Raw genomic sequence first — 26,880 nt, 5'->3', positions numbered from 1 at the left:
ACAAAGTCATAGTAACAAAAACAGCATGCTATTGGCACAAAGACAGACACATAGATCAGTGGAATACAACAGAGGACCCAGTTAATCCAGGCAGCTACACCCATCTGATTTATGATAAAAATGCCCAAAAGTCACTGGAGAAAAGAGAGCCTCTTCCACGAGTGGTGCTGGGAAAACTGGATATGTAGAAGGATGAAAATAGATCTTTGTCTCTCTCCATGAACAAGAATCAAGTCCAGATGGATCAGGGACCTTAATATCAGACCAGAAACTCTGAAACTCCTAGAGGAAACCCTTCAACATTTGGCATAAGCAATGACTTTCTGAATATAACCCCAATACCTCAGAAAATAAAACCACTAATCAACCACTGGTACATCATGAAATTACAAAACTTACACAGTAAAGGACACTGTGAATAGAGCAAAGAGACAACCAACAGAATGGAAGAAAATCTTTGCCAGCTATACATCTGACAGAAGATTAATATCCCAAATATACAAACAACTCAAAACACTAAACAATAAGAAATCAACCCAATTAAAAAAAATGGGCTAGGCAGAAAGCCAAGCGCTACATGTTCTCTCTCATATGTGGATCCTAGCTACAGATGATTGGGCTTCTATGTGAGAAGGAAAAAACTCAGTAGCCGAGGCCAGTAAGCTAAAAAAGAGATACAAAGGGAAGAGAAAGGAAGGGAGGAGGGTACTTAATAGGTTGGTATTGTACATATGTATGTAGAAGAATAGATTAACAGGGGTGAAAAGGCCCAAAGTGAGGTCAGGGGAGGAGACTGAGTAAAGGAAAAGTGGAGAAAGGGCTAATCAAAATCTAAGAGGATATAAATAAATCATACGGAATCCTTTGATTTTGAACAATGGAACACTCAGGAGCCATAGATCATTGCCAGAAAATGTTCAGTGCCAGGGATGGGATACCTTCCAGTGAGTTGTTGGCCAGGGAGATCCCTGATGCCCCCAAAACATTATAGGCCATTGCCAAGGCCCTTGGTTTCCCACCAGGAATTGATGGTAAGAACGTATTGCTGAAGACTGCACATACTTAGGCTACAAGGCCACTGAGAAATCCTGCTGGAACTGAGCTGATAACCTCCCCCATGTAGACCAGCTGACAGAAAGCTGGAAGAAGCCATTCTACTGCAGTTCAATGGGAGAAAGAGATACCACCAGTGAAGATACTCAACAGTGGACACTGCAAGCCTTATAATTGGCCAGCCAGGCCAAATGAGCCAATGGGTGCAATAGTGGCACATCTGTCATGATGGAAACCAACTGCCCTCCAATTGAACTGGAGGCCCACTCCAAGGGAGGAAATACATTCCTGATACTGAAAACGTAAAACAGGGGTAGTCATGAGCCCTAGAGGTGTAACATCTGCTGAAGTCTGGATAAGTGTATATACTATGCTTATCAAACTGGCCAGTAAGCCCTTCTCTTAATATTCATACCCTTGTATTAATGCTACTCTCACTTTGGGTAGAGAATCTTCTCTTTTCAGATGGCAGTGACCTTGGGATGACTCGGAAGGTATCATGGTGCTGGAAAGAAGTGACTAGAGTACTGAGTAACATCTCACCTTCCAAGGCTCAGGCTCTAATGTAGAAGAGGTGGTGGAAAGAATGTAAGAACCAAAGGAAGGGTAGGACTCCTTACAACGTGCTCCCTCCAGACACAAAATGGCCTCAATATTCATGACCTCATAGTACCTAACACTACCTACACAAGACCATCATAAGAGGAGGGAAAGATCATGACATCAAAATAAAAGAGAGACTTATTGAGATGTGGAGGGAATATGATGGAGATGGAATTTCAAAGGGGAAAAGGGGGGCAGGGAGGGTATTACCATGGGATACTTTTTATAATCATGGAAAATGTTTAAAAAAATGGAAAAAATAAGATTAATTTTTTAAAAAAGAGTCAAAAAATGGGCTGGGGACCAAGTGTGGCATATGCCTTTTGTCCCAGCACTCTGGAGGCAGAGGTAGGAGGATTACCATGAGTTCAAGGCCACCCTAAGACTACATAGTGAATTCCAGGTCAGCTTGAGCTAGAGTGAGACCCTACCTTGAAACCAAAAAAAAAGGGGGGGTCTAGGCCAGGCTTGTTGGTGCACGCCTTTAATTCCAGCACTTGGGAGGCAGAGGTAGGAGGATTGCCATGAGTTTGAGACCACCTTGAGACTTCATAGTGAATTCCAGGTCAGCCTGAGCTAGAGCAAGACCCTATCTCGGAAAACCAAGAAAAAAAAAGGTGGGGGGAGTATGGAACTAAGTAGAGTTCTCAAAAGAAGAAATATAAACATCTAAAAAAAAAGTATTCTACATTCTTAGCCATCAGGGAAATGCAAATTAAAACAACTTTTAGATTCCATCTCACTCCTGTCAGAAAGGCTATCATCAAGAAAACAAATGACAATAAATGATTGGTGAGGATGTGGAAAAGAGGGAACCTTTCTACACTGTTGGAGGGAATGTAGTCTGGTACAGCCATTGAAATCAATGTGGAGGTTCCTGAGACAACTAAAAATAGATATACCATATGAACCAGCTATAGTACTCCTAGGCATATATTCTAAGGATTCTCTTCACTTCCTTATAGTTATAGATAGTTGCACAACAATGTTTATTGCTGCTCTATTGACAATAGCTAGAAAATGGAACCAGCCTAGATGTCCCTCAGCAGATGAATGGATAATAAAGATATGGTACATTTACACAATGAAGTTCTATTCAGCAGTAAAGAGAAATGAAATTTGCAGGGAAATGGATGGATCTGGAAAGGATTATGGTAAGTGAGGTATCCCAGGCCAGAAAGCCAAATATCACATGTGGATCTTAGTTATTAAGACTTGTGTGTGAGTTGGAATAACAATTGGTATCAGATGCCAGTCAGCTAGGAAAGGGCTAAAGGGAGGGAGGAAAGGGGTGTACTTAAGGGGATGGTACTGTATATATATTTTTTTCAACTCTTTATTAATAACTTCCATGATTATAAAAAATATCCCATGGTAATACTCTCCCTCCCCCTACTTTCTCCTTTGAAATTCCATTCTCCATCATATTGCCTACCCTTCTCAATCAGTCTCTCTTTTATTTTGATGTCATGATCTTTTCCTCCTCTTATGATGGTCTAGTGTAGGTAGTGTCAGCTGTATATATTTTAGTAGTTGGACAGATTCCTGTAGGTAGAATGGCCTAAGCAAGGTCAGGGGAAGAGATTGAGTAAAAGGAATGTGGGGAAGGGCTAATCAAAATTCAGGATATTGTGAATAAAGTCCATGATAACCTACTTGTTTTTGGATAATGCCACACAGAGAAGCCATACATTGTTACTAGAAAAATTTCAGTGCCAAGGATGGGATACTTCCCAATGAGTTGCTGGGCAGTGTATTAGTGTATTCTCTAGAGGAACAGAACTACTAGAATAAATTATATTAAAAAGGAAATTTATTGGATTATATTATGGTAGTCCAATAGCAGTTGCAGGTCCGAGAATCAAGGAATCTGGTAGCTGTTCACATGGCCAGATGCCTCAGCAGTCCCAACCCCTTACCCAAGACCTGGAGGCTTCCTGAGGAGCTGCTGATTTTCCATCCACGTGGGTCTTCAGTTGACTCTGGTCTTCAGTCAGTGCTGGTCTTCAATTCACACTGAAGGGCAGCAAACAGGACTTCTGATTAAGATGGTGGTATAGGAACCATGCCAAAGCAGTCTAGCAGAGAAAAAGCCAAAAAAAAAAAAAAAGCAGCAGCAAAATACACTCTTCTACTAAAAAGCGAGGTGTATAAGAAATTACCACTGGCAGCAGAGAAGTAGGACAGATCCAGAACATCCACAGCCCACATAGGCAGGCAGAAGCGGCTTCAGTAGCGGCAGCACCAGGTCTACGGGGCCACAGCTGTAGGGCTGGACTTGAGCCACAGGAAAAGCCAGGTGAGGGGATATTCCACTCACACCAGAGCTCTTCACAAATTCAAGGAACGTGGAGAACCACAGCAAACAATAGAGGAGCAGATAACAAGGTAGAGAATCACGTGGACCAGTAGGAGAGCTAGAGCCACCATCCACAGCCTCCCCTCCCCCACCACCAGTGCAAGTGCCAGCAAGCACCAGAGACCAGGGGAAGGGAGATCACAGGTGCAGCACCAGTGACCAGAGCAGCAATCCAATGGCCCAGCCAGCCTACTGGAACCCACAGTGCATCAAAGAGGGACCCAAGCTTGAGCACAGCATAACTGAAACCAAAATCATCCCAAAAGGTAACTGGGATTACACCAGGTCAGTACCTGCCATTAAGCCTGGTATATAGGCCTGAACCAGAAGTGCTAGTTGCACCTTCCATATCAGGATAAATTATATGTTAAATCTGATGGATGGTCGGATTTGCCATTCCTAAATAAGCTATATTTTGGGGTTGTTATTTGTTGCTTCTTGATTTATAGTGGCTTTGTTTCCTCTTCTGTTGTATATTAAGGAAGGGTCTCACTTGGTTACAAACTGACTTGGAACCCTCATTAGACCAGAAATCTTAAATTCCTCGTTGACAGGATTAAGGGTGTGGGGTACCACACACCCTAAGGAGTATGAGTATGGGGATGGCACACATCCATAATCTCAGCTACTTGTGCATGGAGAGAGAAGGATCATTGGGAAATCATTAGTTAGAGCCTAGTCTGGGCAACACAGTGAGATTCTGTATTTAAAAAAAAAAAAAAAAAGCAGGCCAGGCGTGGTGGCACACGCCTTTAATCCCAGCACAGGGAGGCAGAGGTAGGAGGATCGCTGAGAGTTCGGGGCCACCCTGAGACTACATAGTGAATTTCAGGTCAGCTTGAGCCAGAGTGAAACCCTACCTCGAAAAACCAAAAAAAAAAAAAGCAAGGGTTATCAATGTTGTGGCCTGGCGTGGGAACTATAGACCCTACAAGTACAGTCTGGAGAACTTCATGGTCATCAACGCACAGTGGCCTTTGACCATGCCAGCCCATCCATTTTCACAGTGCCGACTGCCAAATCTGTCTGTCTGGGAGTGGCCATTGCTGACTTTGTCATCTTCCCACCTCCATGGGGGGTACAGACAAGACCTTCAGGCCTCCTTACTACCACAGGAACTGCATTGTGGCAATCTCATCTAAAGCAATCTACACATTTAATGTAATCCCCACCAAAATTCCAAGGTATTCTTCATGGAAATATAAAAAACAATCCAAAAATTCATTTGGAATCACAAAAAATCTCAAATATGTAAAACAATATTGAGCAGCAAAAATAAGGCTGGTGGTATCACCATACCTAATTTTAACCTATACTACAGAGTCATAGTAACAAAAACAGCATGGTACTGGCACAAAAGCAGACATGTAGATCCATGGAACAGAATAGAGGACCCAGATGTAAGTCCGGGTAGCTATAGCCACCTGATATTCGATACAAATGCCAAAAATACTCATTGGAGAAAAGACAGCCTCTTCAGCAAATGGTGCTGGGAAAATGATATGTATCTGTAGAAGGATGAAAACAGATTCTTCTCTCTCCATGCACAAGAATTAAGTCCAAATGGATTAAAGACCTTAACATCAGACATGAAACTCTGAAACTGGTACAGGGAAAAGTAGGGAAAACTCTTAAACATATTGGTCTTGGCAAAGACTTTCTGAATATAACCCCAATTGCTCTGGCAATAAAACCACGGATTAACCGCTGGGACCTCATGAAATTACAAAGATTTTGTATGGCAAAGGACACTGTAAATAAAGCAAAGAGGCAACCTACAGAATGGAAAAAAATCTTTGCCAGCTATACATCTGATAGAGGATTAATATCTAGGATATATGAAGAACTCAAGAAATTACATAATTGGGCTGGAGAGATGGCTTAGCGGTTAAGCGCTTGCCTGTGAAGCCTAAGGACCCCGGTTCGAGGCTCGGTTCCCCAGGTCCCACGTTTAGCCAGATGCACAAGGGGGCGCACGCGTCTGGAGTTCGTTTGCAGAGGCTGGAAGCCCTGGCGCGCCCATTCTCTCTCTCTCCCTCTCTCTGTCTTTCTCTCTGTGTCTGTCGTTCTCAAATAAATAAATAAAAATAAAAATAAATAAATAAAAAAATAAAAAGAAATTACATAATAAGAAATCAGACAAGCCAATTAAAAAATGGTCTATGGACCTAAATAGTTCTCAAAAGAAGAAATACGGATGGCATGTAAGCATCTAAAAAAATATTCTTCATTCCTAGTCATCAGGGAAATGCAGATTTTTTTGAGATTCCATCTCACTCCTGTCAGATTGGCTACCATCATGAAAACAAATGACCATATATGCTGGCGAAGGTGTGGAAAAAACGGAACCCTTCTTCATTGTTGGTGGGAATGTAATCTGGTCCAGCCATTGTGGAAATCAGTGTGGAGGTTCCTAAGACAGATAAAAATAGATCTACCATATGACCCAGCTATAGCGCTCCTAGGCATATCTCCTAAGGACTCATCTCATTACCTTAGAGATACTTGCTCAACCATGTTTACTGCTGCTCTATTCACAATAGCTGGGAAACAGAACCAGCCTAGATGTCCCTCAACTGATGAGTGGATTATGAAGATAAGGCACATTTATACAATGGAGTTCTACTCAGCAGTAAAGAAAAATGAAGTTAAGAAATTTGCAAGAAAATGGATGTATCTGGAAAGGATTATACTAAGTGAGGTAACCCAGGCCCAGAAAGCCAAGCATTAATGTTCTCTCTCATATGTGGATCCTAGCTACAGATGATTGGACTTCTGTGTGAGTAGGAAGAAAACTCAGTAGGAAAGGACAGTAAGCTAGAAAAGGGATATAAAGGGAATAGAAAGGGAGGGGGTACTTAATAGGATCGTATTGTATATATGTAAATAGAAGAATAGATTAATGGGGGTGCAAAGGCCCAAAGTGAGATCAGGGGAAGAGATTGAGTAAAGGAAAGGTGGAAGGAGGGCTAATAAAAAATCTAAGAGGATATAAATAAGTCATATGGAATCCTACTTTTTTGGACCATGGAACACGCAGGAGCCGTAGATTGTTGCTAGAAATTTTTCAGTGCCAGGAATGGGATACCTTCCAGTGAGTTGTTGGCCAGGGAGATCCCTAATGCCCCCAAAGCATTATAGGCTATTGCCAAGGCCCTTGGTTTCCCACCAGGAGTAGATGGTAAGGCCCTATTGCTAAAGACTCCACACAGTTGGGCTGCAAGACCACTGAGAAATCCTGCTGGAGTTGAGCTGACAACCTCCTTCATGTAGAACAGCTGACAGAAAGCTGGAGGAAGCCATTCTGCATGCAGTTCAGTGGGAGAAAGCGACATCACCAGTGAAGATACTCAACAGTGGACACTGCAAGCCTTATATTTGGCTAGCCAGGCCAAATGAGCCAACAGATGCAATAGTGACACATCTGTCTTGGTGGAAACCAACTGCTGTCTATTGGACTGGAGGCTCGCTCCATGGAAGGAAAAGATCATGACATCATAATACAAGAGAGACTGATTGATATGGGGAGGGGCTATGATAGAGAATGGAGTTTCAAAGGGGAAAGTGGGGGGAGGGAGGGCATTACCATGGGATATTTTTCATAATCATGGAAGTTTTTATTTAAAAATTCAATAAAAAGTTAAAAATAAATACATAAATAAATAAAAATTTTAATAAAAGAAAGGCAGCAAGCAGCTCTGGCAGCCAAGTGGAAGGACGGGGACTCTTTTCACCCAGAGCTTACTTATATAAAGTCCCCCTATGAGAGGAGCAGCCTGCTCTAGGTGAGGGGCTCACTCTGGGTGAAGGACTTCCTCCTTCATTTAATCCTTCCTGGAAGCAGCCTCAGGGACCCACCTGGAAGGAATTTCTGTGGATTAGTAAACCGATCAAGTTGACAACACCTTACCTATTGTAGCCAGGGAGGTCCCTTATGCTCCCAAAGCATTATAGGTTATTGCCAAGGCTCTTGGTTTCCCACCAAGAATAGATGATAAGACCCTATTGCTGAAGACTCTACATGCCTAGGTTGCAAGGTCACAGAGAAATCAAATGGGATGAGTTGAAAACCTTTTCCTGGTAGACCAGCTGACTGAATGGTAGAAAACACTGCACTGTATGCAGCCTTATGGGAGACAGAAGTCATCAATAATGAACAGTGGACACTGCAAGCCTCAAATTTGGCCAGCCAGGCCAAATGAGCTAATGAGTGCAAAAGTGACATTTGGGCATGGTGGCACACGCCTTTATTCCCAGCACTTGGGAGGCCGAGGTAGGAGGATCTCTGAGATTTCAAGGCCATCCTGAGAATACATAGTAAATTCTAGGTCAGCCTGGACTAGAGTGGGACCCTCCCTCAAAACCCTCCCCCCCCCGCAGAAAAAAGTGGCATTTTGTTATGGGGGAAACCATCTGCTCTGTACTTGGACTGGAGACCCACTCTACAGGAGGGAATACTTGTCTGATACTGCTACAATATTGTTTTCTTGATTCTTCACTCTCTATTGTTTATCTAGTCTTCACTAGATCTTTGTCAACCTCTTTCCTTGATCTTCTCACCAGAAATCTTCAGCTTTAAAAATCTGACTGTAGCTAGGTGTAGTGGCACACAGCTTTAATCCCAGAATTTGAGAGGCAGAGGTAGGAGGATCGCCATGAGTTTGAGGCAACCCTGAGATTGCATAGTAAATTCCAGGTCAGCCTGAACTAGAGTGAGATCCTGTCTTGAAAAAACAAAAATAATCATCGTCATCATAATCTGACTGTGTGGAGGGCTGAGGGGAACAGATGATGAGCTGGCTGTCTGATAGTGCTTCAGATTCTGGTCTAATTCTCCAGTCAGCCTGCTGATGATTTTATCAGAACCTTCAGCTTGCTGCCCTGTGCATTCTGGATAGTTTTCATAACTACATCCACTGATGTGTGCTTACTGTACCTTACAGGAATGGGGACCTCAGCTTCATTTTTAACAGCTTCATTGAGGTGAAATTGATATACTAGAAGCTTAAAATGTCACAGTTTGAGAATTTTGATGTATGTATTTCAACCACAAAACCATTCCTACCATTGAAATAGTGGACATATCTACCACCCCAAACTGTCCTTGTGACCCTTTGTAATGTCTCCTCCAACTTGTCCCAGGTAAATGCCAACTTGTTTTTGTCACTGTATTTGTGCTCTCTGGGGTTTCTGTCATGGAGTCACACAATGTACACTCTATTGTGGGACCTATGTAGCAGTATTGTTACTTTCACATTCCAGCATGTTGATCTGTGGTTTTTTCCAGAGTTTTTTGCAAATCATTTATTTCATTTTCATTTTGTATGTGTGTGTTCATTTGTGCACGTAAATGCAGGCACACATGTGCACCAGTGAACATGGGGAGGTCAGACGACAACTTTTGGGAGTCAGCTCTGTCTGTGTCTTTTGCCTTCTTTGAGGCGGGCTTTCTCATTCTTGCTGCTATCCTTTGGTCTTTGATGTATTCACAGAAAGCCTCTGAGCTTCAAGAAAATTCTCCCATTTCCGTCTCCATTTCCCATCTTGCCAACAGTGTGCTGGGATTGCAGAGGTCTACCATAACTTGGGGCTTTTGATAGAGGGCCTGGGGATCAAATTTGGTTCCTCAGGCTTGAGCATCAAATGGTTTAGTCACAGACCCATCTTGGCACCTGTGTGATGAAGACACACACAGTAGCACCTCCACTTGTCCTCACTCTCCTTCCCTCCTCCTTGGCAACTCATTTTCACAGTCATCTGTGGGCATATGAACTGGAAATGGCTGACATGTAGATTGCCAGCTGAGGGGACAGTGGATGTACTTCCTGCTTATTCCCACATTTACTATGAACCAGTGTCATACTTAATGACATGCTTTCTATATCTCTGGTTTTGTTTTCTGCACCTTTGCTGGTTAGGATGACCCCATGCAGAAGGCTGACATGCTGACTCGGGCTTCTGAGTGTGAGAAAACTGATGTGCATTGTGGAGAAAACACTTGTGTCAAGTAACTGTTTTTGGACATGAGAGAGCACCATCATCAAAGATCCCCAGAGCGTAGCAGTATTTGTTCAGTTCTGTAGCAGCATTTGTTCATTTCCAATAGCCTGAGGCTCAGAGAAGAATGGTCAGTGGCCTGCCTACAGCCAGACTTGGGATTCAGTAGTCCTGGATGCAAATATGAAAAGAGCTTCTAATCTGTGTTTTTAAAAATATTTTTAATCTTTTTATCATTATTATTTTTTTTTTCAAGGTAAGGTCTCACTCTGGTCCAGGCTGACCTGGAATTAACTCTGTAGTCTCAGGGTGGCCTTGAACTCACAGTGGTCCTCCTACCTCTGCCTCCTGAGTGCTGGGATTAAAGGCATGCACCACCATGCCCGGCTCTTTTTATTATTTTTATCAGAGAGAGAGAGAAATGCCATGGCAGGGCCTCCAGCCACTGCAATGGAACTCCACATGTATGCACCATCTTGTGTGACCTTGCATGTTTGTGTCACCTTCTTATGTGGGACCTGGAGAGTCAAACATCAGTCCTTAGGCTTTGCAGACAAGCACCTTAACCACTAAGTTATCTCTCCAGCCCTGACGTGTTTTAATACTTTGTTCCTTTGTGTTGCTGATCAGCATTTCATTCAATTTGTATACCCCAGTTTATTTATAAATTCATCTATTAATCTATTTTGGGTTTTTTTTGTTTCAAGTATACTTCTTATAAGGATATGTAGTTCCCACCCCACCCCTGGAGTCAAATATCTGGATTGTATGGTAGTATATGTTTTACTTCTTTTTTAATATTTATTTATTTATTTGAGAGAGAGAGAAACAAAAGGGACAGTGAGAGAGAGGAGTGAGAGAGAGAATGGGTACATCTGGGCCTCTAGCCACTGCAAATGAACTCAAGATGCTTGTGCCACCTTGTGCCTCTGGCTTACGTGGGTACTAGGGAACTGAACCTGAGACCTTAGGCTTTACAGGAAAGTGCCTTAACAGCTAAGCAATCTCTCTAGCCCATTACTTCTGTTTTTCAGTCTGTACTTAAACTTGATTTTATTGTATTCTTTTTTTAGTAGTAAGTAGAAACTTTGTATGGACACATCATATGTTGGTACCATCATTTCACTTAGGGTCCTTCTCAGTGGGATTACTGGTATTCACCATGGTGTTGTGTTTATGAGTTGTAAAAGCAGCAGTCAGTCATTGGGAGGGCAGTGTCTCTGGATATTCCTTTATACCTTGTGGCTCTTAACATTCTTTCCACCCCCTCTTCCACAAAGTTCCTTGAACCTTAGTGGGTATGTCTTAAGTCTCTTGTAAGTGTTGAGCTTTGAACAGCTTTTGAATTTCCGATTTGGTGCATTTTGAGTATCCTCAGTATCTCTGTCCATCACCTTGGTGCAGGTTGTCAGGCCCACCATGGAAGCAGCACTCTTGCTTATCTCACCAGTTCTTCTGTGGTTTCACCTAGTCCCTGGCTTCTATGCAAGGGGTGGTTCATCTCCTGCCAGGAAGCTAGGTATCTATTCTTGTCTTATTGATAGATTTTTTTGCTGTCTTTGGGTCTCACTGCTTTCTGAAAAAGAAAAACAGATTCTCCAGTGGAACATGAGATCAGGATAGGTTAACGGGTATAAGCATTGTTAATTTAGAGAGATTTTGATGGGTGTGACCTCACTAAAGACTAATGAGAGCTTCTCACTAGAGTCCATAATTTTGGTCTCTGTAGTATTCTGACTTGTTTCCCAGTTCCCTTTATGGGTTCATTTACACTAAGAAGATCTCATAGCCAATCAGAGAGCTGTTGGTTACCCACCTAGGTTGTGTGCCACTATCGCACAGGTGTGTACATTTGTCAGGCTGGTTGCTTTCATATAGTGCCCCCTGCTTGCTATCAACATTGTTGGCCATTTTCCCCGAGCATCTCATGTAGCATTTTTCAATACTGTCTGGGCTAACCATCTGGGAACTGGATCTCTCAATTTTCTGTGTCAGCAGCATGTGGTGTCTTCAGCAATAAGGTCTAACCATTTACCTCAGGCAGATAATCAAGGGCTTTGAAGCCTGTCTTGCTTTGGGGACTCATAGGTCTCTCCAATCAACAGCTCAAAGTAGATTATAACCAATTTCTGGTACTATTAACCAGAGCCAAATGTTTTAGGGTTAGGTTTCATCCTATCCTCTTCAGGGCCCTTCTCACCAGATCCCTCCATGCTTCTGTTGAGAATTATATCTTTTGGTCTGCTATCCAGAAGGAAGATTTTTATAGTACTGATTAATTTTGGATTTGTTTCTATGTGTATCTTTCCATATGTGTATCTTCCTCTTCCCTCCCATTTCCCTCCACCCAAGCCCTTCCATCCTCTTATCTGTCCCTTGAGTTGTCTTTCAGGTATGCCTACAACTCAAACTGTTCCATTTTAGGAACCACAGATGAGGGAGAATATGCAGCATTTGTCTTTCTGTGCTTGTGTGCCTTCACTTAGTATGACCTGTTACAAGTCCATCCATTTTCCTACAACTTTCATCGTATCATTTTTCATTACTACTGAATAGAATTCCATGTTTTACTTTTAAGTGGTGATGCTACCATTTGGCAGTCCTACCAGCAGTGGATAAGAGTTATCACTTCTTCACATTCCTATTGTATAGTTGTTTTTGTTTTGTTTTGTGGTACTAGGGATCAAACTTGTGTGTGCTGGGCAAGTGCTGTATCAATGAGCTTCATCCTCAGCATGGTTGGTCTTTTTTTTTTTTTTTCCTTTTATTGCCTCATTGTTCATTCCATTTAGATGCAATGTAGTGACTATTCACAGGGTTAGGTTTAAGCCTATTAACATACTACTTATTTTTGTGCCAATTCTTTTGTTGTCCATTCACTTGCTACCTTCTTTTGAATTGAAGATTTTTTTGTATGTATGTGTGTGTGTGTAGAGTGTGTTATATGTAATATATGCACAGTGTGCAGATACAAGTGCCTTATGCATGTACATGTAGCAGCCAGAAGATACCATGAGGTGTCCTTCTCTTATTGTTCATCCACATATTTCCTTGAGATGGGGTCTCTCTCTCAACCTGGAACTACTGTCTGTCATCAAGCCCTAGCAATTCACTGCTCTTACCCAACTCCTATAGCCCGAGGTAACATAGATGTATGGCTATGTCCAGCTTTTTATGTAGGTTCTGAGAAACCCTCATGCTTCAGTTGCAAGTACTCTTAACTTTCTGAGCCATCTCCCTAGCTCTGGATTGAAGTTTTTAATTTATAAATTTTTATAATTTTATAATTAATGCACCATTGGCTCATTTGGCCTGACTAGCCAAACTTAAGACTCGTAGTACCCACTGTTGTTTATTGCCACTGATGACTTTCGTCTCCCATAGAACTGCATGCAGTATAGCTTTTACCAGCTTTCTGTCAGCTCTTTTACAGGGAGGAGGTTTTCAACTCAACTCCAGCTTGATTTCTCAGGTAACTTGCAGCCAAATCATGTGGAGTCATCAGCAATAGGGTCTTGCCACCTATTTCTTGTGAAAAACTAAGCCTCGGCAGTGGCCTTTAATGTTTTGGGAAAATCAGGGACCTCCCTGGCCAACAACTCACTGGAAGGTACCCCATCCTGGCACTAACATTTTTCTAGTAACAGTCTATGGCTTTTGGTTGTGCCAATGTCCAAAAGAGTAGGTTTCCATATGGCTTATTCATAACATCTTTTTTTTTTTTTTTTTTGGTTTTTCAAGATAGGGTTTCACTCTAGCCTAGGCTGACCTGGAATTCAGTATGTCGTCTTGAGCCTTGAACTCACAGTGATCCTCCTACCTCTGCCCCCCGAGTGCTGAGATTTTTTTTTTTTGGTTCATTTTTATTATTTATTTATTTATTTGAGAGAGAGAGGCAGATAGAGAAAGAATGAGCGTGCCAGGGCCTCCAGCCACCGCAAATGAACTACAGATGTGTGCGCCCCCTTGTGCATCTGGCTAACGTGGGTCCTGGGGAATTAAGCCTTGAACCAGGGTCCTTAGGCTTCACAGGCAAGTGTTTAACTGCTAAGCCATCTCTCCAGCCCCCGAGTGCTGAGTTGTTGTTTTTTTTTAATTTTTATTAGCATTTTCCATGATTATAAAAAAATATCCCATGGTAATTCCCTCCCTCCCACCACCACACTTTCCCCTTTGAAATTCCATTCTCCATCATATTCCGAGTGCTGAGTTTTAAAGGTGTGCACCAACATGCCCAGCTGACAGCTTATATTTTGATTAACCCTCACCCCACACTTCATTTACTCAATCTTTCCCTGACCTCACTTAGGCCATTCCACCCCCAGTAATCTGTTTATCTACTTATATACATACAATGCCATCTCCTTAAGTCCTTCCCTCGCTTCCATCCCTTATAGCCCCTTTCTAGCTTACTGGCCTCTGCTACCAATTATTCCTCCAACTCACATATAAGTTAAATATTTGTAGCTAGGATACACATATGAGAGAGAGCAGGCCATGTTTGGCTTTCTGGACCTGGGTTACCTCATTTAGTATAATCTTCCAGATCCATCCATTTCCCTGCAAATTTCATAATTTCATTTCCCTTTACCACCGAATAGAACTTCATTGTATAAATGTACCACATCTTTGCTATCCACTCATTATTTGAGGGACATCTAGGCTGGTTCCATTTCCTAGCTATTGAGAATAGAGTGGCAATAAACATGGCTGAGTAATTATCTCTAAGGTAGTGAGAAGCATCCTTAGGATATATGCCTAGGAGTGGTATGGCTGGATCATATGGTAAATCTATTTTTAGCTGTCTCAGGAACCTCCACACTGATTTCCACAATGGCGCTACCAATTTATATACCTACCAACCATGTAGAAGGGTTCTTCTTTTTATGCATCCTCGCCAGCATTTATTGTCATTTGTTTTCTTGATGATAGCCATTTTGACAGGAATGAGATCAAATCTCAAAGTAGTTTTAATTTGTATATCCCTGATACCATGCCACATTTTTCCTATTGGTCTTCCTCTTATGAGTTGTCTGGCAGGTCCAAGGAAGTGTTACATCTAAAGCTAATTATTGTCCACCCTCAAGGAAAGATTTTCCTGAATTTCTGGCATTCAAACTTTTCAAGAACAGTTGGTTAGGGCTGGAGAGATGGCTTAGGAGTTAAGGCACTTGCCTGCAAAGCCAAAGACCCAGGCTTGATTTCCCAGTATCCATGTAAAGCCAGATGCACAAGGTGGCGCATGCATCTGGAGTTTGTTTGCAGTGGCTGGGGCCCAGGTTCACCTATATTCATTCTCCACCTTCTCTCTTTCACATCTGCTTCTTTCTTCTTTCAAATAAATAAATAAATAAATAATGTTTTTAAAGAATGGTTGGTGGGAATATATTCCCTAATTCGGTGGCTGTCTTTCTCCAGGCCCTGGTAATTTCTTTACATGAATACAAAGATCTGCTCTCTATTGAATATTCAACTTTGCAGTGGGGTCAAAACATAGCAGTTTTATGTATTACCTGTTTTTTGGTTTTTTTGTGTTTTTTTTTTTAACTCAATAGGGTAGAAGTAAGTTTTCTTTCAACAGTATATATTCCAAGTAGAAGTAGAAACCCCATTTAATCACTTAATTCATCCAAAATTCTGCCTCACATTTTCCTGCATTGTCAGAATCTCAACATGGTATCCCTCTTAGGCCCTCCCTGTGCTTTCTGGTCATGGTGGTCATGTGACTGTGTTTATGACAGCATGATTACTGGTTGACCTATGGGATCATAAATCCTATAAGAATAGAAGCCTTTTCTGCCTGTTTCTCTATACTTGGACAACATGTAGACACCAACTGTTGAATGTGTTATCAGCCTTTGAGTTGCTCCAAGGTCTCAAAGTTTTCAGGCTTGGGATCAGTACCAGGATATTTTGACAGCACAGCTATGTCTCCTTCCTATGCTGATCTGCCATGCTCTGGACCTGAAGCCTGACTAGTCATGAGGTCTTTACTTGTCTACATTCTCCTCTTCCACCAACTCAGACCTCAGGGGTCATGCCTTTTAGTCCTTGTTTTGCAAGTTCTATGCAGAGCTACCATAGTTTTCACAAAGGCCTTCTCATCGGCGGTATTGAGGACTTTGCTCTCACTGTTCTTGCCAGGAGACACATTACTTCATCCAATACCACCTTATCACACCAGCTTAGATGTCCCTGCTAGTGTTTCTGCATCAGCAGGGCCAATTTTTGTCAGTGTCCTCATTTCACTGCAATGCCACTCGTGATACTGGCTCAGAATTTATCAATGTCATGAAATTCAAAATATCTGACCTTTCACATTGTGCTTTTACAAATTCATAAGTGTCCTGAGTTCTCATTTTTCTATTTTTTAAAGGTTTCAGCTCTATTAACTGGAAATGTTAAAATCCAGGTATTTTTGAGTTTGGCTCTTTTCCTCCCTTAGTTTTCTTTACTATTATAACTATATTTTCAGTGTTTCCCTGGGATGTTTGTGCTAACTTTTAATACCTAGCTGGTTCAAAGCCAAGTCATACTTGATATGAATTATGATTCTATGAGCCCTCATGTGTTCCTTGGCATTCAAGCCACTACTGTTGTTACTTCTGTTACTTCTCCACTCAGAAATCCCTGTACATATCTTCTAGCCCAACCTACTTTGCCTACTCATTACTTATTACTGATTCTGATTTCAACTCAGGAGACTTGACTTCAGGAAGCTTTTTTAAACGTCCCTGTTCTAATCTGCCTATTTCTGTCATCTTCCTATAAGAAAACAATGTAGCCTACTATAGCTAACATTTTTGTACCCACCATTCAATTTTAGAGCTTAAATACCACTTGGGTGCACTGAAATCCCTGTTCATCCTTCCCAGGTCTGTTCCTCACCAGTTGGTTCCCTTCTCTATCCTAAATGTAGTGTTTATCATCTTATAGATATTTTTATTTTTTTATTTCATTTTTTGTGAAAGAAAGGGAGAGAGAAGTGGCATGCCAGGGCCTCTAGCCATTGCAGTCAAACTCCAAATGTATGCACCATCTTGTGTGTATATGCAACCTTGCACACTGTATTACCTTGTGCATCTCTAGCTTTCATAGGACCTGTAGAGTTGCACATGGGTCCTTAGGCTTTACAGGCAAGCCATTTCTCCAGCCCATCTCAGATATTTTTAAAATATAAAATGAGATATTTTGTTTTGTTTTCTTTGTTTCTTTAAATTTTACATGAGTAGTAGTCTATGATGTTAACCTTATATTTTCTGTTCTTTCAGCATTGTTTTGGGGATTTATCCATGTTGACAAAAACAACTCTAATTCATTCATCATGGTGGCTCACAGTATGTCATTGTACAAATATACATCATTTCCAGCTTCTCACTATTAAAAAGCAAAGCTGTGAGGAAAAGGTAGTACTGTGATGAATATTTCTTTAAGTTTTTATTGATAACTTCCATAAATCTAAATAATATACCATAATCATAATCCCCTCCCAGCACCCTCCTTTTTCCCCTCCCAAATTACCCCTCCACTGAATCCCTTCTTTATAACCAATCTTTCTTCCTTTTTTATATCCTTTCCCTTCTCTTATACAGATCTTATGTAGGTAGCAGAGGTCATGAATATCAAGGCCACTTTGTGTCTGGAAGATAGTGTTGTAAGCACTCCTTCCCTTCCTTTGGCTCTTATATTCTTTCTGCCACATCTTCTGCAATGGTCCCTGAGCTTGGAGGGTGTGACAAATGTTTCATTTAGTCCTGAACACTCCACTGTCACTTGTCAGAACTTTGATGAGTTTTGAGTCACTCCAATGGTCACCACTATCTGAAAAGAGAAGCTTCTATAACCAAAAATTAGAGTAGCATTAATATATGGGCACACCAGAGTCTCTAGCCACTGCAGATGAACTCCAGGTGCATGTACCAGTTTGTGTATCTGACCTCATGTGGGTGTTAGGGAATTGAGCCCAGTTCATTAAACTTTGCAGGCAAGTACCTTAACCAGTGAATCATCTCTCCAGCTTGCTTTTTGTTTTGACATGGGATGTCAAACTCATAGATTCCTCATCTTCCCAAGTATCTGGCAGTGGAAGTGTGTCCCACCATATCTGACTTTCTTGGGTCTTGTTTAAGGAATCTTTTCTTACCTGAAGATTACAAAGATGTTCAAATTCTCAAAAACTTTGCATATTTTTATATATGTATGAGGTAGAGATCTGATTTTTTTCCATTTGGTTGATTACTTGTTACAACTATTGCTATCATAAGTTTGTAATGCCTCTGTCATACAGAAATTTTGGTTAAATGCATGGTCTTGTTCTAGGCACTGACTTCCACACCCGCTGTGTATTAGTCCCTTCTCATACTCTTGACTTAGTGTCATCTAACAGAGATGTTGTCAATGAGCTTCTTCCATGCAGCCCTGTGTGTCATTCTCCCCTTCACAATTATCACCTTCACTCACAGTCTTTGATCCCTAGAAGTAGGCATTGTGTCTGTATCATTGCAGATTCATAAATGTCAGTGGAGGAAAGAGAAGAAGATTACCAAAAATTAAGTTTTGGTAATCTAGTGCTTAGTATTGCTGGTATATCATAATAGAGGAATATTTTAGGGGGAGATACAGACCAGTAGTACTTAAAACTCATATTCACTAAATAAAGACATTTCCTCCAGTAGTTTACATGTTATATCTGTATTAATTATTTGGAGGTTGTATGTATGAAGAACTAGCATTTTCCATAATAGTTCACACATGCTAAGATTATGATGAACATGCTAGAATTTTCTTTTCTTTTTTTTTTTTTTTTTTTTTTTGGTTTTTTGAGGTAGGGCTTCACTCTGGTCCAGGCTGACCTGGAATTCACTATGTAGTCTCAGGGTGGCCTCGAACTCACAGTGACCCTCCCACCTCTGCCTCCCAAGTGCTAGGATTAAAGGCCTGTGCCACCTCGCCTGGCCATCCTCAAAACTTTTAACAAGAATTCTTTTAATATATTCATCAAAATTCTAGCATGAGCCAGGCATGGTGGCACAGGGTGTGGTGAATTACAGGACAACCTGAGCTAGAATGAGACCCTTCCTCGAGATAAGAACAAAAAAGTTTTAAGGATTTTTTTTGGCTAGTATCTGCACATGTGTTTGTGTGTTCATAAGTGTAGACCAGAGGTTGACAATAGGTGTCTTTTTCAATTGTTGGGGGTTTTATACATTTTCATAGATATATACTATATTTTCTTCATATGTACCCCACTTCCCTTATCCCCTCAGTCTATAGGAACAGTTTAAAAAAAAATAAGACAAATGACCAGTAAGTATTTTAAAGTGTTTAATATCCTGAGCCATCAGGGAAATGCAAATTAAAATTACTTAAGATTCCATCTCCAGTTAGAATACCAATCAACAACATCAAAAAAAGACAACAAATGTTGGCAAAGATGCAGAAAAAGGGAAGTTACTGCTGTGGTGAGGGTGTCAACTGGGATAGTTACTATGGAAATCAGTGTGGAAGTTCCTCCAAAAGCTAAAAATAGAATTACCATAGGTCTCAGCTATAGCATTCCTGGGCATATACCCAAGGGACTCTGTATCCTACCACAGAGTTACTTGCACATCCATGTTTCTTGTTGCTCAATTCACAACAGCTAAGAAGGGGAATCAACCTAGATGTCTATCAACTGATGACTATAAAATGGAAGTGTGGGTACATATCACATACACAGTGGAATTCAGCTATAAAGAAAAAAGAAATTATGAAATTTACAGAAAAATAGATGGCACTGAAAAAATTATATTGAATAAGTTACCTCAGTATATAAAAAGATGAACACTGCATGTTCTCCCTCATATGAAGATCCTAGTTTCGCTGGGCGTGGTGGTGCACGCCTTTAATCCCAGCGTTTGGGAGGCAGAGGTAGGAGGATTGCCATGAGTTCAAGGCCACCCTGAGACTCCATAATGAATTCCAGGTCAGGTCAGCCTGGGCTAGAGTGAGACCCTACCTCGAAAAACCAAAAAAAAAAAAAAAAAAAAAAAAGGAAAAAGGAAAAAGAAAAAAGATCCTAGTTTCAAATCTCCAGACATATATATATACAACTTGGAGTGTCTCCAGAGACCAGAAAGATAGAAAAGGGCTAAAGTGGGGGAGCATTCATAAGAAAAGTAGTAGAAGACAAGTCATAAGTAAACCTACTATTTAGTAAACTTAATAAAAATATGTAGAGAGAGAATAATTGGATTCATGGAGGTACCCCTACACAGATGGATAATACTGCTCCCAGGAGCCATAGGCTACCAAACAATACTATTAGTGCCAGAGCTGGGATACTTCCCAATGAGTTGTTGCTCATGAAGGCCTCTGAGGCTCCCCAAATAATACAAACTACTGCCATGGGTTTTGGCACCCACCATGTCTGAAAGGCAAGACCCTAATGCTGAAGATACCACACCTAATGGGTTCAGGACATAGACACATCAAGCTGAAGTTGAGGCAGAAGCTTCTGTCCTATAGGTATCTTACACAGTTCTGGAAGGTGCCATGCAGGTTGCTGGCAGAGAAAAGTCATCAATATTACCACATGGAGGAGAATCCTATATTATACAATGCTGACCCTCTAGGTAAGAAGCATCTTTTGGTGCAATAGTGGCATGAAGGTCACTGGGTAAATAAGAGCTCTGTGTTAGATTTGAAGTCCACCTTATTTTTTGAGATAAGTTCTCTTGCTGAACCTAGAGCTCACCAGTTGGGCTATACTTTCTAGTCACCAAGCCCCGGGGAACCTCTGTCACCACTTCTCTGGTTCTGGGTTTATGGATACACCACCATACCTCTTACATGTGTACTGGGGAGCTGAATTCAGGTCCTCATGCTTACATGGCAAGGACATTACCCAGTGAACCATCTTCCCATCCCATAAAAATCATAAGAATACTTTTAGCAATAAATATGTTTTATAGAAGTCCCTTTTATAATTTTAAGAAAAATATTTTTTGTAATAAAATAATTAAAATATTTGAGGGTTTTTTTACTTTTTTACTTATTTTTTTATTTTCACAATTTTTATTAACATTTTCCATAATTATAAAAAATATCCCATGGTAATACCTCCCCCCACCACACTTTCCCCTTATTTGAGGTTTTTAAAACAGATATTATGGGCTGGATAGATGGCATAGCTGTTAAGGCACTTGCCTATGAATCCTAAGGACTCATATTTGACTCTGCAGATACACATAAGCCAGACACACAAGGTAACACAAGCACACGAGATCGCACATGCACACAATGTGGTGTACACATCTGGAGTTTGATTATACTGGCTGAAGGCTCTAGCATGTCATATCTCTCTCTTTGTCTCTCTCTCTCTCTCTCTCCCTCTCTCTCTCACACACACACACACACACATAAAAAAGATACTATATTCCCATGAACAATTTGTTGCCACCTGAAATTCCAAGGTATAAGTAACTATTTTAGTTTTGAGGGATATTTGGGTTCCTTCCAGTTTGGGGTTATTACACATAAATCTTACAAACCTCAATGTGTGGATTTTTATGCAAACTTGAGTGTTCATTTCTCTGAGATGAGTATTCTTCCCTGAGATGAGGAGTGCAATTGTTAGGTCATTTTTTTTTTCTTTTTTCTTTCTTTCTTTTTTTTTTTTTTTTTTTTTGAGATAGGATCTCCCTCTAGCCCAGGCTGACTTGCAATTCAGTATATAGTCTCAGGCTAACCTTGAACTCATAGCAATCCTCTGCTACCTGATTACTGGGATTAAAGGCATGTGCCATCACACCCAGCTGGGTTATGGTTTTTTATCTGTTTGTTGTTGGCTTTTTAAGGTAGGATCTCACTCTAGCCCAGGCTGCATGTTTTTAAGTATATTCCTGAATTCTATATGTTAACTTATTTTGGGGGGGTCTGTATTTTATTTGCCTTTTTCTAGTTCCTTGAGGTAGGAGTTTGGCTCATTGTTTGAGACTTTCTTTTTTCTGGCGTATGGATTTTTAGTGCTATGAACTTTCCTCTCAGTGCGACTTTAGCTATATGCCACAGAGTTTGATGCATTATATTTTGTCAAAGACAATTTGTATCAGGCAGTTAAATGGGCCAGGAAGGATTTAAGACTATTACAATAGGTTAGAGAGACTGAACTTTACTTCAAATACAGCAGGGGTAGCTAGCAACTACAGCACATGGGCAGGGAGAGGGACCAGTACATGGCTTATCACTAAGAGGAGCTTTTCTGTAATGAGGGACTATAATAATATGATATTTGTCTACAAGTTCTTTGTCTTGCAAGGCTGCAATTGACAGAAGGCTTTTGTTGGGGCTTTGACTATTGCCATTGGCTTCTCTAGCATTCAATGTAGACATATTAGGCCCAGAGAAACTGGAACTCAGTTCCATAATTCTTTGGATCATGTAGTCCCTGGGAAATCCACCTTCTTCTGTCCAGCTGTCAGTTTTCTTGTCTCTGCTACATGTATAGTGCCCCAGGTTTTAGTTGTATTTAGTGGGAGGAATATGGAAAACACATTTGCATCATTTTCCTAGAAGCAGAAGTCTTCTTACCAGCAGCCATAATTAACCTGAGTACTTATGAGAATTGTTTTTAAATACCACCCTATATATTTCATCCCTAACCCTTGTTGCTGTTGACAGACTTCCAGCCACTAGAGCTGAGGCCTCAGTTTCTTCACAGAGAAGAGGTACCACTGAGAATAGAGGCATCCTGCTCAAATGTGGCTTTCCATTGGAACTTGAGAAAACATAGCAGAATAGGGTGGTGCATGTGTCTGTAATTCATTTGCAGTGTCTAGAGGCCCTGATGTGCCAATTTTCTCTCTGTCTGCCTCTCTTTCTCTTTCTCTTTCTCCCCCCCCCTTTCCCTCTTCTCAAATAAATAAAATATTTTTTTAATTTTAAAATGCAACATTAAAAAAAGAAAACAAAACAAAACATAGCAGAAGCAAGAATAGCATCAGGCACTAGAGATCTGAGCGCATTTTGTTTTGTATTGTTAAACTGAAGTGTAGAAGCTTCCCTGTAGTACCCAGACTCATAGTCTAGCATCTGCCAAGTTTAATGTTATGGCACATTGGAATCTTCAACACCTGCAGTCCACTTCTTGGGGAGGTATAGCAGTCCCTTGGGCTTGGAAAGTGTCAAAAGGGAAGGGACAGCAGAGCTGGGAGGGGAGCTGTGAAAAAGCCCTATCCATGCCCCTCTTGGTTAGAAATTAGGGTGGGGAACAGACAGAGGATGGCATACTGCCCCACAAGCCACGTGATCCATGAAGCTCTGGTTCCCTAACCCCCACCCACCCACACACACATCACATTGGAAGCCTGGAGGAAACAGGTTTTCCAACTACACCAAGCCAACACATGGTATATGTGTGACATTGGGGACTGGAGTTGTCCTGCCAAGTTTTCATGGGCTCCATGAGAACAAGAAGCTCCTGGGCCCTTTCTTTTCTCTGGTAGAAAAATGAACCCCCTTCCTCACATCTATCAGGTTCTGTCTACGCCCCAGAGGAAAGCTGTGATAAGGGCAGTCCAAGGCCAGGCCCACAGGGAGGGCTCAGCTGAGATTCAGCACACAGTGGTGTTTCCAGGGCCAAATCTAGGGCCAGGATGGTAGAAGGGGACATCAGACACTGGCTGCAGTGTGATCACAGATAGCAGTTATGAACACCTGCCCACAGTTACAGGGCAGAGCCAGCAAAGTCAGGGCAAGCCCAAACTAGTAACTTCTGCTGATGCCACAGGGTCATTTAGGCCCTCCTCCCCCAATAACCCACCATCACAGACAGCACTTTAGGAGATAGGAGGAACACAAGTGAAGGAATGATGGGACAGAGGAGAGTGGATGTGCCACAGTAATTGCATGCTGTTCTCCAAATAACCAATGTTGGTTTAAAGAACTGCTGATCCAGGAATGTTCCATTGAATTAACACAAAGCCAAACTCAAAATGATCTAAGCAGATAGGGGTATTCTTCAGCTCACCTGTTTCAGAAGTCTTAGGAAGGGCTAGCTTCAGGCAAAGTTTAATCTGGCAACCTAAATTCTAGGGGTAGACAGCTTCTGTCTCCCCTTTGCTCAGCTCTCATTGCTGCTATGTACTCAGTCCTAGAATATCTTGGAGGTATTTTCTTAGTCTCTCCAGTAGGAATGAAAAGAATCTCTCTGCACAGCTTCAATGAAAGTATGGGGGAAGCACCTTTAGGAGACACCCTCAACAGCAAACACCTCGTATCTCCTTACCATAGAGTTGGGATCTGCTGGTTGGCTTTAAAATGGGTGGTGGAGGGTCTTAATGGTAATCTCAAGAAAACAGAAGGAAGGGTGTTGCATAGTCTTTCCACAAATAGCAAGATTATATTTTCCTACCATTATCAGAAATACTGATTACAAATTTTAAACCTACTCCAATAGGTAAATTTAACTTAACCATATCCCTTCAAATGTATCTTTAAAAGGTAAAAGAGCCATTTATCTCATCTTACTAATTCTCAAAGGAAATGTGTTCTGCTATCTTTCAAGGCAGATAAATTCTTCACTTGTTATTAGATAAAGTTTCTCACAGATTTTCCTCAGTGCACAGTCTGCATCTCCAGAGGAAAAGCTTTGTCCTCCTGTGGTGACAGGTATACTCCTGTTTCATCAGGAACATATAACAGAGCTATAGCTAATTTAAGCAATTCCATTCAAGGTCTCTATATTGATAACGTGCTGTTTTTTCACTTTGTGGATGAATATCTTCCCTACATAATTTAAATATATATCAAAATACTTAGAAACAAGTTGTTCCTAAATCACATAATTATTGCTAAACCTGTGCCATATTTGAAACACAAATGAACTTTTAAAATATGTGTTATAATTTAATGTTCTGCTATTCCTGTTTAGAATAAAATAAGCATATTCCATGTATTACAGTGGGAAGAATAGTCTTCTGGTGCTTTTCACACACTTCTTTTTCTTCCCCCCCCCCCCTGTTTTTGGTTTCTTTTTTGTCTAAATTTTGATTAACATTTTCCATGATTATAAAAAATATCCCACGATAATACCCTTCCTCCCCCCCTCCACTTTCCCCTTTGAAATTCCATTCTCCATCATATCCCCTCCACATCTCAGTCTCTCTTTTATTTTGATGTTATAATCTTTTCCTCCTCCTCTTATGATGGTCTTGTATAGGTAGTGTCAGGCACAGTGAGGTCATGGATATCCAGGCCATTTTGTGTCTGGAGGAGCATGTTGTAAGGAGTTCTACCCTTCCTTTGGCTCTTACATTCTTTCCGCTGCCTCTTCCACATTAGACCCTGAGCCTTGGAAGGTGTGATTGAGATGTTACTCAGTACTCCAGTCATTTCTTTCCAGCACTATGATACCTTCTGAGTCGCCCCAAGGTCACTGCCGTCTGAAAAGAGAAGATTCTCTACCTAAAATGAGAGTAGCATTAATATAAAGGTATAAATATTAAGAGAAGTGCTTACTGGGCAGTTTGATAAGCATAGTATATACATTTTTCCAGACATCAGCAGATGTTACACCCCTGGGGCTCATGACTACCCCGTTTTAAGTTTTCAGTATCAGGGATATATCCCCCCACCCCGCCATGGAGCAGGCCTCCAGTCCATTTGGAGGGCAGTTGGTTTCCACCATGACAGATGTGCCACTATTGCACCCACTGGCTCATTTGGCCTGGCTGGCCAATTATAAGGCTTGCAGTGTCCACTGTTGAGTATCTTCACTGGTGGTATCTCTTTCTCCCATTGAACTGCATGTAGAATGGCTTCTTCCAGCTTTCTGTCAGCTAGTCTACATGGAGGAAGTTATCAGCTCAGTTCCAGCAGGATTTCTCAGTGGCCTTGTAGCCTAAGTATGTGGAGTCTTCAGCAATAGGTTCTTACCATCAATTCCTGGTGGGAAACCAAGGGCCTCGGCAATGGCCTATAATGTTTTGGGGGCATCAGGGACCTCCTTGGTCAACAACTCACTGGAGGTATCCCATCCCTGGCACTGAAAAATTTGTAATAACGATTTATGGCTCCTAAGTGTTCCATTGTCTGAAACTGGAGGATTCCATATGATTTATTTGCATCCTTTTAGATTTTGATTAGGCACTTCTTTTTCTTGAACCTAGGCAGGCAGGTACTGCAAATGGTACCACACCATGCTGCTTCCTGTTTTGTTCTGTTTTACCTTGTGACATGCTGGTCATGACCAAAGAGATTGTGACCTGTGTTGCTCAGCCAACATGTTTCCTTTCACTCACACTGCTTCAACTAAGCTGAAGTCCAGCTTTTCTATCTAGTTTCCCATACTAGTGGCCTGACCCATTTCCTCTGCTCTGTCATGTCCATTCTGCCCCTGCCATTGACCTGGCTTGGCTCTGCCATCTTAACAGTTTGCAGTGATCTCTTCTCTGGTTCTGTTCACCTGGACACTGGAGAGCCAGACACCACGAGGGTATCCCCTTCCTAGAGGAGTAGACCCCTAGCCCTTTATTACTTCTTCCCTGGTTGCTATAAAAGTACCTCCTTGACCTGCACCTACTACACCCACTTATGCTAATGAACCTCCAACCTCTCTTCATTCAGGTTTCCTTTAGGCATCCTAAAAAATAACAAAATAAGCCAGGCATGGTGTTGCATGCCTTTAATCCCAGCACTCAGGAGGCAGAGGTAGGAGGGAGTTCAAGGCCACCCTGAGACTACATAGTGAATTCCAGGTCAGCCTGATCCAGAGTGAGACTCTACCTCAGGAGACAAAAAAAAAAAAGGAAGAAGGAAAGTGACTTATGTTCAAGTTTACGAAGGGAGGAGCACCAGACAGCCTGGGCAGCAATGGATATCCTTCTAGC

The 26,880-nt window shown here is 41.4% G+C and overlaps 1 protein-coding gene across 1 annotated transcript in view; it reads left to right on the top strand.

Moving 5' to 3' along the window:
* The window catches only part of Poln (DNA polymerase nu), a 286,447-nt gene that overhangs the window by 165,496 nt on the left and 94,071 nt on the right, over window positions 1–26,880 (top strand). The window lies entirely within an intron of this gene.

The sequence above is a fragment of the Jaculus jaculus genome, chromosome 11 (assembly GCF_020740685.1).
Source record: "Jaculus jaculus isolate mJacJac1 chromosome 11, mJacJac1.mat.Y.cur, whole genome shotgun sequence".
Classification (NCBI taxonomy): Eukaryota; Metazoa; Chordata; class Mammalia; order Rodentia; family Dipodidae; genus Jaculus; species Jaculus jaculus.
This window is presented reverse-complemented; position numbering and strand designations above follow the sequence as displayed.